At 41.2% G+C, this 17,502-nt stretch overlaps 1 protein-coding gene across 2 annotated transcripts in view; it reads right to left on the bottom strand.

Moving 5' to 3' along the window:
* Positions 1-17,494, bottom strand: part of Kif24 (kinesin family member 24) — a 68,242-nt gene extending 50,748 nt beyond the window's left edge. The window contains exons 1-2 of one of the 2 annotated variants that reach the window (XM_060378100.1): positions 17,236-17,494; positions 11,085-11,161 (exon numbers count right to left, since the gene is read on the bottom strand). The gene's annotated coding sequence lies outside the window, so the exon portion shown is untranslated. The remainder of the gene's footprint in view (positions 1-11,084; positions 11,162-17,235) is intronic. The other variant, XM_021634443.2, reaches the window with a different exon arrangement.
* Between the last annotated feature and the right edge of the window lie 8 nt (positions 17,495-17,502).

Consider the following 17,502-nt stretch of genomic DNA (forward strand, 5'->3'; position numbering starts at 1 on the left):
AATTTCTACACTGTATGGTAAAGCATGCTTAGTTTTTATGAAATGCCAAACTATCTCCTAAAGTGGCTATTTTCATTCCTACCAGAAATGAATGAGAATACTAGTTGTTTCTCACCACCTGTCATTATGTGTGTGCTACTACTCCCATCCTTTCAAGATAGCTCAAGAGCTTTTCCCCAAAACCAGATTTTCATCTCTAGATTTTTTTCTATTATTTTACTCCCAAGCACCTTACATAGTAGTAAAACTAAAAATACCAACCCCTTATTACCACCTTTTTTTTTTTTTAAACCTAGCAGGACACTTTATTTTTCTATCATGAAGGAGATGAGCCCTCCTAGGAACACTTTGTACTTCAGAAACCATCTTGTATTCAGTGAGCATTTAATACATACCAAACACTGTTCTGGGCATTATATTTGTTCATCACTATACTATAAAGGACATGTGTAACAAGTTACAATCACAATGTTTCAGAAACTCACTCTTCTCAACTGCGAATGAGGAATGCCACAGAAACTGGCCATCTGAAATCCCAACACTGAGGCAAGGGAAATCACTGCAAGTTCAAGGCTCTATGTGTGGGACTGTAACCTCAGTACTGGGGAGATGCAAACAGGAGGCTCTCTGGAACTCACTGGCTAGCCAGACTCAAAGATCCTGTGCCAAGCTCAGTAAGTTGTCTCAAAAAATAAATGTAAGAAATTAGGAGAACAACTGAAGGAGACATTCAATATTGACTTCATGTGTACACGTACCTCTTTTGGAAGTGTAATCCAAGCACTATAATCCAAGCACTCAGGAGGGCGAGAGAACTGCCTTGAGTTAGAGATCAGCCCTGGCAACAAAGCTACATACAAAGCTTGAGGTCAGTTTGGATTACATAATGACACCTTGCCTCAAGATACTGGAGAGAGAGGGGGGGGGAAAAAGGCAAGAGAGTCCCTAAATTCTTCAGATTGAATAAGGAAATACCTGTAAGTGTTGAGGGATGGAGCTGAGTTTATCATGCTTAACTAACATGGATAAAGCGTAGGTTTTCTCCTAAGCACTGCAAAACTCTATAATAATTCCAGCACTTGTGAGATAGAGGCTGGCAGATCAGAAGTTCAAGACACTCTTGGTAACAGAGCAAGTCTGAAGCCTGCCTGAGTGACAAACAGCATAATGGCTCATTCAGTGTTCCATGTTGAGAAAGTATTGGCAGTTACTGCCACTGCTACTGTTATTTCTATATTTCTCCTATCTTCACCACCTAGCATTTAAGAATAGAGTGCCTTCAGTATTTTGGCTTAAGCAAATTCTAAGCAGCTGCATTCTCTCCTCGGATCAGCTAGCCCTTGGGAACAGACAGCAAATACTACGCACAGGCTGCACAAAATTCTGTAGTTTGCACATCAGTTCCCTTGGTGCCAAACTAAACATTTCCCAGTTCAACCCTGATAGTCACAAGCCTCCGCTGCTTCCTAATAAGTAAATGAGAGTAAAAGAGTAATTTTGAAACACTTGTATAACCTATGTCATGGGAAGAGAAAAATCTATAATGATTTTTAAAAAGCTGTAACTTGAACATGCAGATTAAAGTAGCCAGGGACATTCTTCTAACACAGCTGCAGCCTTCCTACTTTTCCGGGCAGCACAGATAGCCTATGTTCCTTTGTTTTCAAATTCAACATGCTTCTCTATAATTGTATTCCATTTTACAAAGTTTCATCCCCGCCTTTAACTCCTGAAATAACATCAGACTTGCTACTGCAACTTCAAACAAGAAAACATTTGAACTCTACTACTGAGCCACAAAACAAAACAAAAGGACAAACTTCCATTTGGGGGAAGAGATGCATTAAAAATTTTACCCAGATGATAGTTTACTGATTTATCTCTGTCAAAAGACAATGCAAAGGCTGTGGAAGGACATCAGCAGAGTACATGCTCAGAGTGAACAAGGCCCTGGGTTCTGAAGATGCAGAGTTCAGATCCTAGCACCCACACAACAAACTTGGCTACCTGTAAATGCCTGTAATTTTAGTTTTAAGGCACCTGATGTCTTCTGGTCTCTGCTCACCACAGGTGTATGCACACACATAAATATGTACACATGTCATAATATGTGTACACAGAAGCAGACTATTACATAGCAATGTGTTGGTAGCTACTGTCTTTCCTATTGTGATTTGTCTGTATCACTCACACAGATGCATAAACACAAATAAAATGAATTTTTATAAGCCAATTCACTACCCAGAAGTTCTAACTCTAGAAACATCCTAATGCTAGTGTGTACAAACACAAAATGACAGAAGTACAAAGTCATTATATCATTACTATTGGTAATAGCAAAGGAACAGGAACTAGTTAAATAAATTACAGTTGTCTTTCAAGTGGAACAAAACTATGAAGCAATTACTTAACTAAACTCTCCAATATTTATTGAAGAAAAAGAAAGCTTTCCAATATATTGCTAAGTGCAAAAAGCAGGGTACAGAATAGCTCATAAAGGCATCATTTGTTAAAGATAAAATTAGCTGATCCAAAGTAGTCTGTATCTTTGCTTATCAGCCATAAGACACCCTTGGCAGATTGCATGAGTAATGACAGCGGTCTCTTGCGTGGAGGGCAACGGGCAGTACTAGTGGGCAATCAAGGAAGTAGACTATTACATAGCAATAAATGTTGGTAGCTATTGTCTTTCCTATTTGTGTTTGAATTTCACTGATGTTTCCATCACCCAAGCAAGACCTAGAACACTGTTCTGCTGTGCTTGTGTTTAATCTCAAAACTATGTGACCATTTAAAAATTCTTATGTGTATTACTATTTTGCTTGTATGTATATCTGTGCATCATATGTCTGTGTGATGCTCCTAGAGCTCAAAAAAGGTCATTGGACCCCTGGAACCAAAGTTACAGACAGTTGTGAGCCACCATGTGGGTGCTGGGAACTGAACTTTAGACTTCACAAAAGCAGTGAGTGCTCTTTAATCACAGAGCTATCGCTCCACCTCCATGAGCCTATTATTAATTAAAAACAAACAAACATATTTCAGGACTGGAGAGATGGCTCAGTAGGTAAAGCACTTGCTGTATAGAAGTATGGAGACCTGAGTTTGGGTCTTCAGCACCCATATAAAAACTAGGTGTGAGGCTGGTTGCGATGGTGTACACCTGTAATCCCAGCACTCTGGGAGGCAGAGTCAGGTGGATCTCTGTGAGTTCGAGGCCAGCCTAGTCTACAAAGTAATTCCAGGACAGGCAAGGCTACACCGAGAAACACTGTCTTGAAAAACAAAAACAAAAATGAAACAAACAAACTAGGTGTGACAGAACATGTCTGTAATCCCTGGGGAACAAAGACAGGAGGATCCTCAATGCTTGCTGGCCAGCCAGCCACGGTGAGCTCCAGTCTGTCTCAAAAACTATGGTGGAGAGATAGCAACATGGTTCAGTGGTGAGAGAAGAGAATCAATCTCAGTCCTTTGACTTACACATATACAATGTGCAGCATACATATCTACACACAAAATAAATTAAAATGTAATAAAAATATAAAAACATAAAAGCACAGAGTATTTTTATTTTAAGATGTCAAATATGATAGACCTTCATTTTAAATAACTGCCAAGTAAATCAAAGAGTACTAACTCATATAGATTACTAAATTAGCAGGAAAAAAACAAGCATCTGGCCCAGCTCAGCTAAGAACCCAAGAAGAAGATGTGATATGTCAAATTATTTCACAACTATGGGTCTTGGGTTTTAGGGTTTTCTGCAATGTTAGAGAGCAAACCAGAGCCTTATATGGCCTTACTAATGTTAGGCAAGCATTCTAACACTCAGCTTTCCAGATGCCTCTTAACTTTTTACACTTAAAACTTCACACATGAAATCAGGTATCTAATATATCATATAACATATTCAAATATATTTGTGATAGATTCTGTACAGCACCTACGAGGTGCTTGGTATAACCAGCACAGTGAATATCTACAGCATTTTTAATCCCAGCAAGCAGAGGCAAGAGGCAAGAAGGCAGAGGCAAGCAGATCTCTTTATTGAGTTTAAGGCCAGTGTATCTCTGTGAATTTGAGATCAGCGTACTCTACAAAGAGCCCAGGACAGCCAGGGCTACTACAGAGGCCTGCCTCTGCCTCCCTGAGTGCTGGGAATACCGGTGTGTGCCACCACACCTGGCTTTTCTCAAATATTTCAAAGTAAATTGCAGATATGCCATTTCATCTGTAAATCTATTTTAAGTGAAAATGTTTATATACCATCATTATATATGAGTTATTATAGTTAGTGAAATTTAAAATGATTGTTTTCTTATACTCAGTCTATAGCTGAGAGACCAAAGAATTGAAAATTGGTTTTAGGGGGGTTGGTTTGGGGTCTGGAGCACAAGCCTGAACAAAGGCCAGCCAGGTGGAGACATGTCCAGCCACCTGCAGGGAGGAACTAGCCTTACAGCATTCTTTTCCTGCTCCCTAGAGATATAATTGCTAGGAAACTGCCCAGATGGCCAGGCCAGAACCCTTTATGATCTTGGTGCCTAAAGTAAACCAATCATTTCAAAAGTCAATTTCTCCTATCCAATCATGTAACGCCAAAGCACGTAACACGCTGCTTGTGGTTTTGCCCTTTAAAAACCTTGTTCCCCTAGACCATGGGGCCTCACTCCTCCTCTTCACCAGGGAGGCTGCTACGACCCGGGCTCGAGCTTGTAATAAAAAGATCCTCATGTGTTCTGCAACGGACTCGACTTCTGGAGGTCTTTTGGGGATCTCGAGATCTGGGTACAACATAGCCTTATTTCCCCAATTACCACAAAAATTTTTATCAACTTTTTGTTTGAGTCAGGGTTTCTCTATGTAGTCCCTGGTGCCCTTCACTATATGGACCTTGGCCTTAAAGCGATCCCCTGCCTCTGCCTCCAGATAGTTGAGGTTAAAGGTTTAAGACACCATGCCCAGCTCAAATATTTTTTGAGTATGTACTTTAAAATATCTTTTAAAATTTGTATTTATTATGTGAGTGTGTGAGTGTGTGTGTGTGTGTGCGCGCATGTGAGTGTGGGGGCACATGCAATGCTATGCATGTGGAGGTCAGAATGTGGGAGGACATTCAGAGGACAAAATGTGGGAGTCAGTTCTCCACCTTGGGCTCCAGGATCAAAATCAAGTAGCCAGACTTTTGTGGCAAAAGTTTCTACCTAATAAACTATCTTGCTGACTCTAAAATATCTTTTTACAAAATTATATTTTGTTCAAACCAGAATCCAAATGAGTTCCACACACTTGATTATTATGCTTAAGTCTTTTTGTTCTTCCTTGTAAGGCACTTCCATATCCCCTCCTCCAACAAAAACTTTACCCCCTTTTTCTTTCTGTTCCTTAGACTTTTTTAAATTAAATTTTTATTTTTTATATTAATTACAGTTTATTCACTTTGTATCCCAGCTGTAGCCCTCTCTCTCATTCCCTCCAAAAGGACTAGCCTATCTTTTTTTTTATCTTTTTGTTTTGTTTTATTTGTTTTTATGTTTTTTGAGACAGGGTTTCTCTGTGTAGTCTTGGTTGTACTGGACTCACTTTGTAGACCAGGCTGGCCTTGAACTCACAGCAATCTGCCTGCCTCTGTCTCCCTGAGTACTAGGATTACAGTAGTGTGCCACTGTGGCAGGCTCAGACTTCTTATAAAAAGAAAAAGTAGCTGGGTGGAGATGGGGCATACCTTTAATCCCAGCACACGGGAGGTAGAGGCAAGCAGAATTCTTTAAGGCCAGCCTGGTCTACAGAGAGAGTTCCAGGCCAGGGTTACACGGAGAAATCCTATCTTGAAAAAAACAAAAAGGAAAAGAAAAGTATGTAGCTCAATACTAAAGAAATTACTCACTGCTTATTTGAAATTCAAACTGACTTTTGTTTGGTCTAAATCTGGCAACACTACATTAGGAGCAGCATCTACATTTCTGGAAAAATGTTCTGTGGTGTTTTTCAGCACATGTTCATGCACATTGCCGCAGAACATCCGCAAATGTCTGTGAGGACTGCAGCCTGCTCCCCTTGCTGAGAGATTCTCTCTTTAAATTAACACAGAGGTTTCATTCATTGGTGATCAATACCTCCTCACTTATTTCTTTAGGAGTTGCAAACTGGTCATTTTCTGATCCTATCTTTCTTTAGGGAATTCTCCTTAGACAGCCTTTCTGGGAACTACAGAGCTAGCTCAGCAGCTCCATGCACTTTTGCTATTGATGAAAAGAAAGAACCACTCCCACAACTGTCCTCTCACTTCCACATGCAGTACTGATGTGTACATGTCCACACACACACTCAACATGAAATAAATATTTAACAATTGTTTTCTTAATTGTAAAGGTCAACATGGTGCTTGTCACTTAGGCGTGGTGCCTGATCTGAATTTTGTCTGCAGAACCAACATAAAGAGCCAAGTGAGGCCTTAGGTGAAGACAGGAAAGTCATCTGCAAGCCAGAGGGCTCTTGCAGCATAACAGAAACAAGACAGACACTGCTTCAACAATTAGGACAGTGAGAACCGACTCCAGAAAGTTGTCCTATGACCTCTACACCCAAGTTATGACACTCATACACATGTACACATAAAAAAGTGCAAACAAGATAGTCCTACTAATCATTCCTTTTTAAAATTTTTACTTACTTAGCTGTTTTTTGTTTTATTTTGTTTTTTTGAGACAGGGTTTCACTGTGTAGCTCTGGCTATTCTGGAACTCACTAGATTAACCTTGAACTCAGAGATCAACCTGCTTCTGCCTGCTGGGATTAAAGGAATGTGCCGTTATACCCAGCTCAATGATTCCTTAAAGTTCCTATTTTTATTTTTATTTTATGTATACATTACATATGTGTCTGGTACCTTTGGGAGGCCAGAGGAAGGTGTTGGGTTTCTAGGAACTACAGCCACAGCCTTTGTACGATGACTCAAGAGTAGCAAGCAAGTCTTAAGGGCTAAGTCTTATCTCCACTCCTAGCCCCCAACAGCCCCCAATTGACCTCCACAGTCAATTCTGTCCTCTATCCTAGCCCCAGGCAGTCACTGACCTGTTTTCTGTCATTAGAAATGGGTTTCTATTTTTTTTTTTAGCAGTTTTCATAAAATAAAATCAGGTAGTTGAAATATAAATTTTTAATTTTAAAAAATATTTTGATTTTCTAAGACAAGATACATAGTTCAACTGACTTGAAACTTGCTATTGAGGCTGGAGAAATAGATTTACTGTTACAAGTACTTTTTTTTTTTTGAGACAGGAACTTTCTGTTATGTATCGCTGGTTGTCCAGACCAGGCTGGCCTTGAACCCAGAGATCCACCTGCCTCTGGCTCCCAGGTGCTGTCATTAAGGTGTGCACCACCATGTCTGACTTGTTCTTATAGAGGATGGGGTTCAATTCCAGCACCCACATGGTGGTTCACAACCATCTGTGACTCCAGTTGTAGGGCATCCAATGCTCTCTTCTTACTTCCGTGGGCACCAAGCACACACATGGCACATATGCATGTAAAACATCCATACATTAAAAAACAACAAACCAAACCAATCAAAAAAAACCCAAGAACTTACTCTATAGCCCAGAAGGCCTCAAACTAGAAAACCTACCTCACAGCTGTCTGTCATTCCAAGAGCCTACAGCCTCACACAGACACACAAGAGGCTAAACACCAGTGCACACAAAGTAAAAACAAACTAGAGAGAGAGAAAGGGAGAGAGCGAATTGGCACAAAGGAAATAAAGAAAAGGGGGATGGGAAGGTCACTTGAATCATTTAAATTCCAAGACTGTAATAAGGCCTTTGTGTAAACTAAAACTTAACTAGGTTGTGAGGGAGGATCTGAAACATTTGTGTAAAGTTTTAAAAGGCAAGGGAGATCAAAAGATTTTAATTTATTAGCCAACAACATTCTACAGTGTTTAACAGGAAGAGAAATACTTAATGTTTCTTATGCTCCCAAGTATAAATACGTGCCCCCAGGTCTAGCCAATCATTATTTTACAATTATACAACATGAATACTAAGCAGAGATTTTTCTATTTTGTTGAAACTTTACTAACTTTGAAAACAAGTTGAAATAATCATATTGTTTTTCATATCTGTTTTTATATTGAACTTGAATAAATGCTAGTAAAAAAGAAACTTCTGAGCATTTACACAATAAAACTATGGCAATCTTAAAAAAACAAAAGCAAAACAACAAACAAACAAACAAAAAACCCCCAAGCTTGTGAAACAAATACACATGTACTTAATGACTTAGAAAAAGTCATCTGTTCAAAACCAGACAGAACGGATATTTGCTAAGAGTTTTATCTGGCTTCACACAGGGACAAATCAGTATCATGAACCCTAACAGTAAGTATCAAAATTTCAAAAGTGTAACTATCAGACTCTAATATTGCCTTCTTGTATGTTTCAAGATTATTTGTTGTTTCTTATAGAACTCTTTAACCACTATAAAGAAATGAAAAACTAAATCTAAGGTCTATGTAATGCTCTTTGTCAGTCAGAAAAATGAGTAATGATGGCCCAGTTCTAAAGCATTCACATTTTTCTTTAATTATTTCATGCACCATCCCAAATACTTCAGTTATCCAATAAGGAAAAACAATCAACAAAGGACTCTAGGATAGCATTAAATCTTAACTTTATTGACATGGACTTCTCACTCTATAAAACACATATTTAAGGTATAAAATTTAATAATTCTTACTATATTCAGATGTATATAACCATCTATCACAATTCAACTTTAGAACATTTTTATTGCACATAAACACACACACACACACACACACACACACACACACACCTACCATTAAATTTTAAAGAAAGAGCTCTCCTAAAAGATTCAATTCCATAATTACTGAAAATAAAATTAACTAACCATGGGGAGTTCAAGGTTATCCTCCACTATAAAGCAAGGTGGAAACCAGCTTTCTAGACCAGCTTGTGCTTTGCGAATGCCTGTCTCAAAATATAAAACAAAATAGGAAAACAAAAACCAACCACAGTCACCGAGCAGTGGTGGCTCACACCTTTAATCCCAGCACTCAGGAGGCAGAGGCAGGTGGATCTCTGTGAGTTTGAGGTCAGCCTGCAGAGTAAGTTCTAGGACAGCTAGGGCTATACAGAGAAACCCTGTCTTAAAAATACCAAACCAAACCAAAACAAAAAAACCTAAAAACCCAATCAACTCAAACAAAAGAGAACACACATACGAAATACATCTCTACAGTTACAAATAGAGAATGAAAATCTCAAAATATTTAGATAAATTAGAAAGGCAAAGTGTGCATGTTCTAGGTAGCCACAGTGACAATGGTTATCCTGGGCTAAAGGTGCTAACCCCCAAGCCTGACAACAGAGCTGGAGTCCCCAGAACCGCTCCCTTCCTAAAACAACTCCCTCAAATTGTCCTCTGACCTCCACATATGAGTGGGTGTTTGTACTCACTGGTGCATCCCACACACAAATACACAAAAGTTAAAATCAACAAACAGACACAATATAAACCTAACATTCTCAATCACTTTTCATAAAAATGTTTCTGTACCTCAGGTTAAGTACTAGATTCCGAACAACACACAAGAAATTCCATATTCCAAGAGGCAAAATAAAGAGTAAAGACTAGAGTATGCGCTTCCCTCTATAAGAGCACCAGTTACTTCAAACTCCAGGGATGATCCTATCTATAGATGGCTGAGCCTACAACAGAAAAAGGATGGAGACAGCTGCTTAAAGCAACAGCTGCAGAAGAGGAACAGATGACACTCAGTGCAATTCCCGGGGCCAGGTGTGGGTTTGACACTAACTTGTGAGTTACAGCCATATTACTTAAAAAACAAAACAAAACAACAACAAAAAACCCAACTTTGCAATTATTTCTGTTTGTAACTAAAACAAAACAAAAACCAGGTCACTTATGGTTAACTATAAATACAATTTAAGTACCCTCTTAATAGGTTTACTAAGTTTTTAAGTTTGGTGGTAAGCACCTAAAAAAACAACACAATTGATGAACCAGTCATCTTAACTCAACACAGGTATACTACTCTCTAAATAAAGATTTAATTCTGGATGAGCTCCCAAGGATAGGTAGTAACCAATGCTGAGTTAAAATTTTGCTCTACTTCAATCTCAGAAAGTTGTCACTTAAAGATTTTTTGCCAGTTTGCAGACATAAAACCATGTAAAAAAAAAATCATATCTCATATGTTACCTAAAAAAATAATGGCTACAAAGCAGTCTAAATTTCCAAGCTGGCTCAGCAGTGGTGGTACATGCATTTAGTCCTAGCGCAGAGGAGGCAGAGACAGGTGAATCTCTGAGTTTGAGGCCAGTCTGGTCTACAGAGTGAACTCCAGGACAGCCAGGGCTACACAGAGAAACCCTGTCTTGAAAAACCAAGATAAATAAATAAATAAATTTCCAAGCTGATACATGATTTCAGTCAGGGCTAAACCCTTTAGAAACATTTGCCCCTATGGAATCAGGCATCACCTATAAAGGAATAATGTTGAGAAAGCCACAATTTAGAAATAACTTCACCAGGGCATGGTGGTGCACACCGTTAGTCCCAGCACTCTGCCCAGCAGCAGATCTTTGTGACTTTGACACTGGCCTGGTGTACAGAGTGAGTTCCATGACAGCCAGGGCTGTTATACAGAGAAACCTTGCCTCTAAAAACCAAACTTAAAATTAATTAAATATATAAATAAATAAAAATAACCTCATTCATTGTAAACTAACTAATTAACATGTAATGGTGCTATCCAATTAATCTTACATTTTTTTGCAAATGGATAGAATGAGGAATAATTTTATTTATTCAAAACAACTATAGTCTTTCTTTTAGTCTGCTAAAAGAAAGAATGGATATCTATATACTGGCCACACTAATTTATGCCAGCAGTTTTTGGTTGTTTGGTTGGGGTTTTGTTTGTTTGTTTGTTTTCAAGACAGGGTTTCTCTGGGTAGCCTTGACTGCCTTGGACTTCGAGGCTGCCCTCAAGAATTAAAAAAAAAAAAAAAAGAATTCAGAGATCCACCTACCTCTGCCTCCAGAGTGCTGGGATTAAAGGAGTGTTCCTGGGCAGAACCATTTATCTGTCAACATAACAGATAGCTACCTAAAAAAAAAAAAAAAAAGATTACAACAGATACAATACAGCTTTGCTCCTCTTTGCTGGTAAAAATTTGAGCAAGTAATTGTGGCCTGGATACAATGCACTATTCCAGATACTAGTTAAATACTAGTATTATGCAATATTTTTAAATACTAGTAAGACTTAAAGAAGATAACAAGGAGGACCCAAGGAGGATTGCTTAAATCTCACTCAGGAGGGTTTAAAATAGACAGGTGAAGTGGCTGAAGAGAGGGAACAAGGCAGAAGCCTAGCATAACTGTCTTCTGAGAGGCTCCACCTACCAGTGGATGTAAACAGATGCTGAGTTTCACAGCCAAACATTGGGCGAAGCGTAGAGAGTCTTGTGGAAAAGCGGGGGGGGGGGGGGGGGGGGGGGGAGTGAGCAGGGAAGGAGAAGGACAAAAGGACCTGGAGGTGCTAGTAGCTTCACAAGACAACCACCACAGCCAACTAACCAAGGCCCAGAGGGGCTGTGGAGACTGAAGCACCAACTAAAGACCATATAGAGAGTGGACCTAGGCCCCCTACAAAGATGTAGCAGATGGGCAGCTCAGGCTTCATGTGGGTCCCCTGGTAAGAGGAGGGGGCCTGTCTCTGGCATGTACTCTGTTGCCTTCTTTCTGATCACTCCCCCTGGTAAGGCCTCGCCAGGTCACAGGGGAAGAGGACTCCATTAATCCTGAGGTGACTTAATGAGCTGGGGTGGGTAGGTGGACTCTGAGGAATAGTGGAGAGGGAAGGGGAAAGAGGTAGGGAGGGTGGGGCCAGGAGGAGAGGAGGGAGAAGGCTATGATTGGGATGTAAAGTCAATAAATTAATTAATTAAAATTTAAAAAATAGACAATCACTTTTTTTTTTTTTAAAACAGGGTCTCATTTGGCCCAACTGGCCTTAAATTCTGAGAGCCCAGGATGACCCTGAACTTTGGATCTGCCTATTTCCACTTCTCAAGTGCTAAGCATTTAGGACCATGACTCCTTTTATGTGGTGCTAGGGACAGAACATTTCATGAATGCTGAATGAGCACTCTACCAATTGAGCTCTATCTTCAACTGAAAGGAACAGGCCTGAGCCCCCAATAAAAAAAATCAGTCCCAGGAACTAGGCCATGGGTTACCAATTCCAGAAACAAGACAATAAAATCCCCTATCCAAGGAACAGCTTGAGGATTACCACAAGAATGAGAAGGTATCTTATCTCAGGGTGGGGCATCTGTGCTGGGCAGCCAACCAACCTTGTAGAACATACATGGCACAGAAAATACCTAACATTCCTGAGGTCTATGGATAACTCGCTCAATGTTAGTTATAGTTAGCCGTCACTTTGTAACAAGCTTGCCTTTGCTGAATATCACCCAAATATGTAACTGCTAAGCTGGTTCCTGGTGACTTTTGGGTGATCTTGTTTAGATCTAGTACCTGGTGACCTTTGGGAGTGTCAGGTCTGATTCTCTCAGCTGGTGCTTATAACTGGGCAAAGAGGACAGGAAGGCAGGACTTAGAATCGAGTGTGTGGGCTGTCTCAAAAGAGAGCAGGAGGAAGAAAGAAGGTGAAGGAGTTTGTCATTAGATGGCATGGACCAGGAGCACGTGACCAAGAGAAGTTTTCCATAAGAACATACTGATGGAGCAGAGTCTGCCTGGGAGTCATCAGATTGGCAAGTGATGGGCATTTCTGTAGGTTTTAAAGGTAGTAGGAATAGAACAGCTCAGAACCTGTCCAGCATAGTGCCTACAGCTTAATAAAAAAGTGTTTTGGTGTTTACTTGGGAACTAATATGAAAAAGGTGTGGTAGACACCTTCCAATAGATACCAGAAGAACAAACTATGCCCCCAGAAAAATAATTTTTGATCTAGTACACCCTTTTAATGCCAGCAATAGAGAAGCAGAGGTGGGCAGATCTCTAAATTCAAGTACAGCCTGTTCTACAGAGTGAGCTCCAGGACAACCAGGGTACACAGACAAACTCTGTCTCATAGTCTGTTCCTCTGCTGAACTGTTCTTTGGGGTTGAAGAGGTGGGTGATGGTACCATGGATTAAGAAAGATATTAGGTCCTTCCTCTCCTTTAACACTGAGTCTACAACTATGACTCCTGCTGCTGCAATCAGCATTACTATCATTACACAACTGTTTGTTTGGAAGGTAGCTCAGTAGTAAAGCACTTGCCAAGCATGCTCACAGCCCTCAGCTCCATCCCTAGTACTACAGGACTAGGTCTTGGCCATGCTGTTATACAGGCTGACTTCAAACTCTTGGATTAGGATAATTCTCCTGTTTCAGCTTTCGAGCAGCTGATGCTAACATACAGGCAGTCCCACTAGCCTGCCTTTCAGGGGCCTAGAAACCTCTGATATCATCATTTGATGCCAGTCAAAAGGACCTGCCACCACCCCATGGTCTCTTACTCTCTTACACTCTCTCTTGGTCTCTGTCTTTCTCTCTTTGTCATGGGTTTACTCCTCTTTCTCCCTAGCTCCTCTTTCTCTCCCCCCCCCTTTTGTACAATAAATCTCTTTATATCAGACCTGTTGTGTGGCATATTCATTATTATTCTAACAGTTGGTACTACAGTGTGTGTGTGTGTGTGTGTGTGTGTGTGTGTGTGTGTGTGTTTTGGACCAGGGTCTTATGTAGCCCTGATGGCCTGGAACTCACTATATAGACCAAATTGGCCTTGAATGCACAAGAGACCCATCTGCCTCTGTTTCAGGAGTGCTGGGACTAAAGGTGTGCACTGCCACACTCCCAGCCTCATTTAACAAAACTTGTTAAGGACCTCCTAGGGGTACAGAAAGTTGGAACAAGTTTGCTAAGTCTACAGGGAGAAACTGGATCAACAGATCACGATGAGGAACAGGTATGAGAAAAGTTCAGACCTTCACAATGCACATAGGAAAACAGCAACCTGGAGAAACTGCCATTTCTTCTACACGGGAAGGTAAGAAAATCAGAACAGGGCTGACTGCTTACCAGAACCCACTGTAGGTGGTTCACAGTCATGTGTATCTCTAGCTCCCAAGAGATTTGATGCCTCTTCTGGCTTCCATGAACCCTTCACAAGTATGCATATACTCACTGATACATATACACATATAAAAAGTAAGTCCATGCCAGGCATTGATGGCTCACACCTTTTTTTTTCTTTTCTTTTAAGATTTAGTCACTTATTTATTTATTATATGAATGTTCTACCTGCATGTACACCTGCATGACAGAAGAGGGCATCATTATAGATGGTTGTGAGCCACCATGTGATTGCTGGGAATTGAACGACCTCTGGAAGAGCAGCCAATGCTCTTAACTGCTGAGCCATCTCTCCAGCCCTGATGGTTCACACCTTCAATCTCAGCACTTGTGAGGCAGAGGCAGGTGGATCTCTGTGAGTTAGAGCCCAGCCTGGTCTACACTGAGTTCTAGGATAGTCAAGTCTAATCCTGTCTCAAAAACAAACCAAACAAAACTTAAAAGAGAATAATGAATTAATGTATGTATGCTAGTTGTCAGCTTACTTTCTCCACTTACACTAGCCAGGACTCCCTGCCTAGGGAATGCTGTCACCTACAGTGAGGTCTTTCCACCTCGATTAATACAATCCATAGACATCACCTTCTTCCAGGTGATTCTGGGTTTTGTCAAGTTGACAATTAACACTAAACATCACAATACCCAAACCACAACAGCTGCTATACTTGACATTTTATTGTTGTTGATTTTCAAGACAAGATTTCTCTGTGCAGTCCTGGCAGTCCTAGAATTCACTCTGTAGACCAGGTTAGCCTTGAACTCCAAGATCCTCCTGGCTCTGCTTCCCAAGTGCTGGGATTAAAGGTGTGAGCCACCACTGCCTGGCAACATTTTTAAACTTTTCATTAAAGTTAACTCTAAATATGAATTTCATATAAGAAAGAATAATCAGCAATAATACTGTGAATATACAGGCTACAAGTCAACAACGAAATAGTCTTGTAAATACAATAGGATTATGGATACTTGATGAATGGACAGAGGCTGAAGAGAATGGCCACAAAAATCTCTCTGTACAATATAAATAGAATGAAAAAATGTTTTAAAGGCTGGCAAGAGGGCTCAACAGATAAGGGCACTTTCTGCTAAGCCTGATGACATGAGTAAATCGCCAGGAACCACACTTTAGAAGAGAACCTACTACCCAAGAGCTGTCCTCTGATCACACAGACACAAACAACAATAATTAATAATAAATATTTTAAAACATTTCCAAGCTGCGTGTGCTGGCTTATATTTATAATCCCAGCACTTGAAACGCTGGGACAGAAGGCTTATTGCATGCTCCAGGACAGCCTGGACTACAATGTAAAATGCTATCCCCCCCCAAAAAAAAAAAATTGGGGCTGGAGAGATTGCTTAGCACTTAAAAGAGCACTAGCTGTTTTTTTCAAAGGACCAGAGTTCTATTCCCAGCACCCACATGGTGCCTCACAACTGTCGGTAACTACAATTCTAGGGGATCCAATACCCTCTTTTGGCCTCCCTTCATACCACACACACAAAAGTGCACATACATCATACACGGGCAAACACTCATACACATAAAATTTAAAAAAGAAAACTCAAGCAAGGGCCAAGGAGATGGGTTGGTAGGTAAATGAACATAATCCATAAGCCGAATGACCCTTGTTCAATGCCCAGAACTCGCATAAAGGTCATATGTGGTAGTGTACATCTGTAACCCCAGCATTCCTATGGAGAAATGGGGGATAGGGGTTGCTGGGGAGAGGGAAATGACAGGAATAGCCTGGAGTGTGCAGTGCGGCAGCAAGAACAAGCCGCCTCCACAAATGGAAAATGAGGACCAACTCCTCAAAGCTATCCTCTGCCCTGAATTCACTTGAGTGATGTGTCACACACACAAATAACGCAAGTGAAAGAACTCAAACTCAAATAAGAGATTACAGATAAAATGTGACAAGCGTTATAGGTCACTAAATAATGAGGAAATCCTCTGGCATATTACAACAGAATGGTCTGTGTTAAGTAAATTACGTTTGGGGGTCTGATAAGAGGTACTAGTAGACCAGACTACAATGTTCGGAGAGTTGTAGCAACAACCAATTCACGATTTTACCTTCCACAAAACGTGCTAATTTAGCCAATATTTGTGAGGCCTGTGTAACCCCATTTCTGAAAAAGAAACTCCATCTTAAGGGTAAATGACCTGCGCATAAACTCCACTTTCAAAACGGGGGAAAACCCACAAAATGTGCTTCGAGCACTTACCTCTGGTAATATTTAACCCCTAGCAACCGCTAATCAGTGAACACCTTAAGTTTACCCAGGTGTTCTTTACAATAGGGTAAGTAAAACAATTACGGTTTGGCCCTCCGGACACCCAATATTTGCTAAATGTCAATCAATCATTAAACTGCTAAGCTGGAATTCCCGAACCTTGATGTAACCCTAAATAAAAACCCTCCTCTTCTGAGCTCTGGGCTCTACACGGCTGGGTCGGTGACTCAGAGCTGGAGCTTTTAACAAAGACCCCACTGTGTTTGCATCGGAATCGGCTCCTGGTGGTCTCTGTGGTCCGCGAGACTTGGCGTAACACGTTAAAAGTTTAGGCTCTTTGGCATATGACATTAGGGTGACCTTTCTCTTCCACCTGCCCCAAATCGTGTTTGAATGGAACAAGGCATGAAAGATAATCGAATCTATTTGTAGTGAGTTAAATTCAACTGAACAAATCTGTGTTATCTCGTTTTATCTCAGAGTTCAAGATTATGAGAAAAAGGAGAACGAGCTTTCCGGAAGTACGGACAACAATCCAGAGTCGAATAGAAGCGCTCTGTTTCAAAGGCAAGAGGGCTCCGGGGACTCAGAAAAGTCCCAAGAACGGTGGTGTTCGAGACAGTTGCTGAAGAAACCCTGGAAAGGAAGATGAAACGTGGGACAGTGCGTGAACCGGAGAAACGGAAGACGCCCAGTTCTCGCCGCCCCGCACACACGCGCCGCTCCGGGGAGAGGCGCACTCTCTCCCGCGCAGGCGCAGAGCCCGCGCCGAAGCCACCGTTCCTCACCTCAGGGCCTGACGGCCTCCTCCTCAGTCAGCTTCCTCGGCGGGCAAGAGAATTAACGCCGCCGGGAGAAAGCCCTAAGGCCGGGCTACCTGAGGGTCCGGTCAACTAGCCTCCCGGGCCGGCCAGGCCACGTCCCCATGGCAACGCCGCCACGCACCAGTTCGAACGCGCGCGCCGACGCCGGCCCGCCTGCCGGCCAATGGCCGTTCGGAGTGCCCGCCGTCGTTGGCCGCCTTCTCCTCTAAAGGGCCAATTGGGGATCCGAGG

Source organism: Meriones unguiculatus, chromosome 1 (assembly GCF_030254825.1).
Source record: "Meriones unguiculatus strain TT.TT164.6M chromosome 1, Bangor_MerUng_6.1, whole genome shotgun sequence".
In the NCBI taxonomy this organism is placed as follows: domain Eukaryota; kingdom Metazoa; phylum Chordata; class Mammalia; order Rodentia; family Muridae; genus Meriones; species Meriones unguiculatus.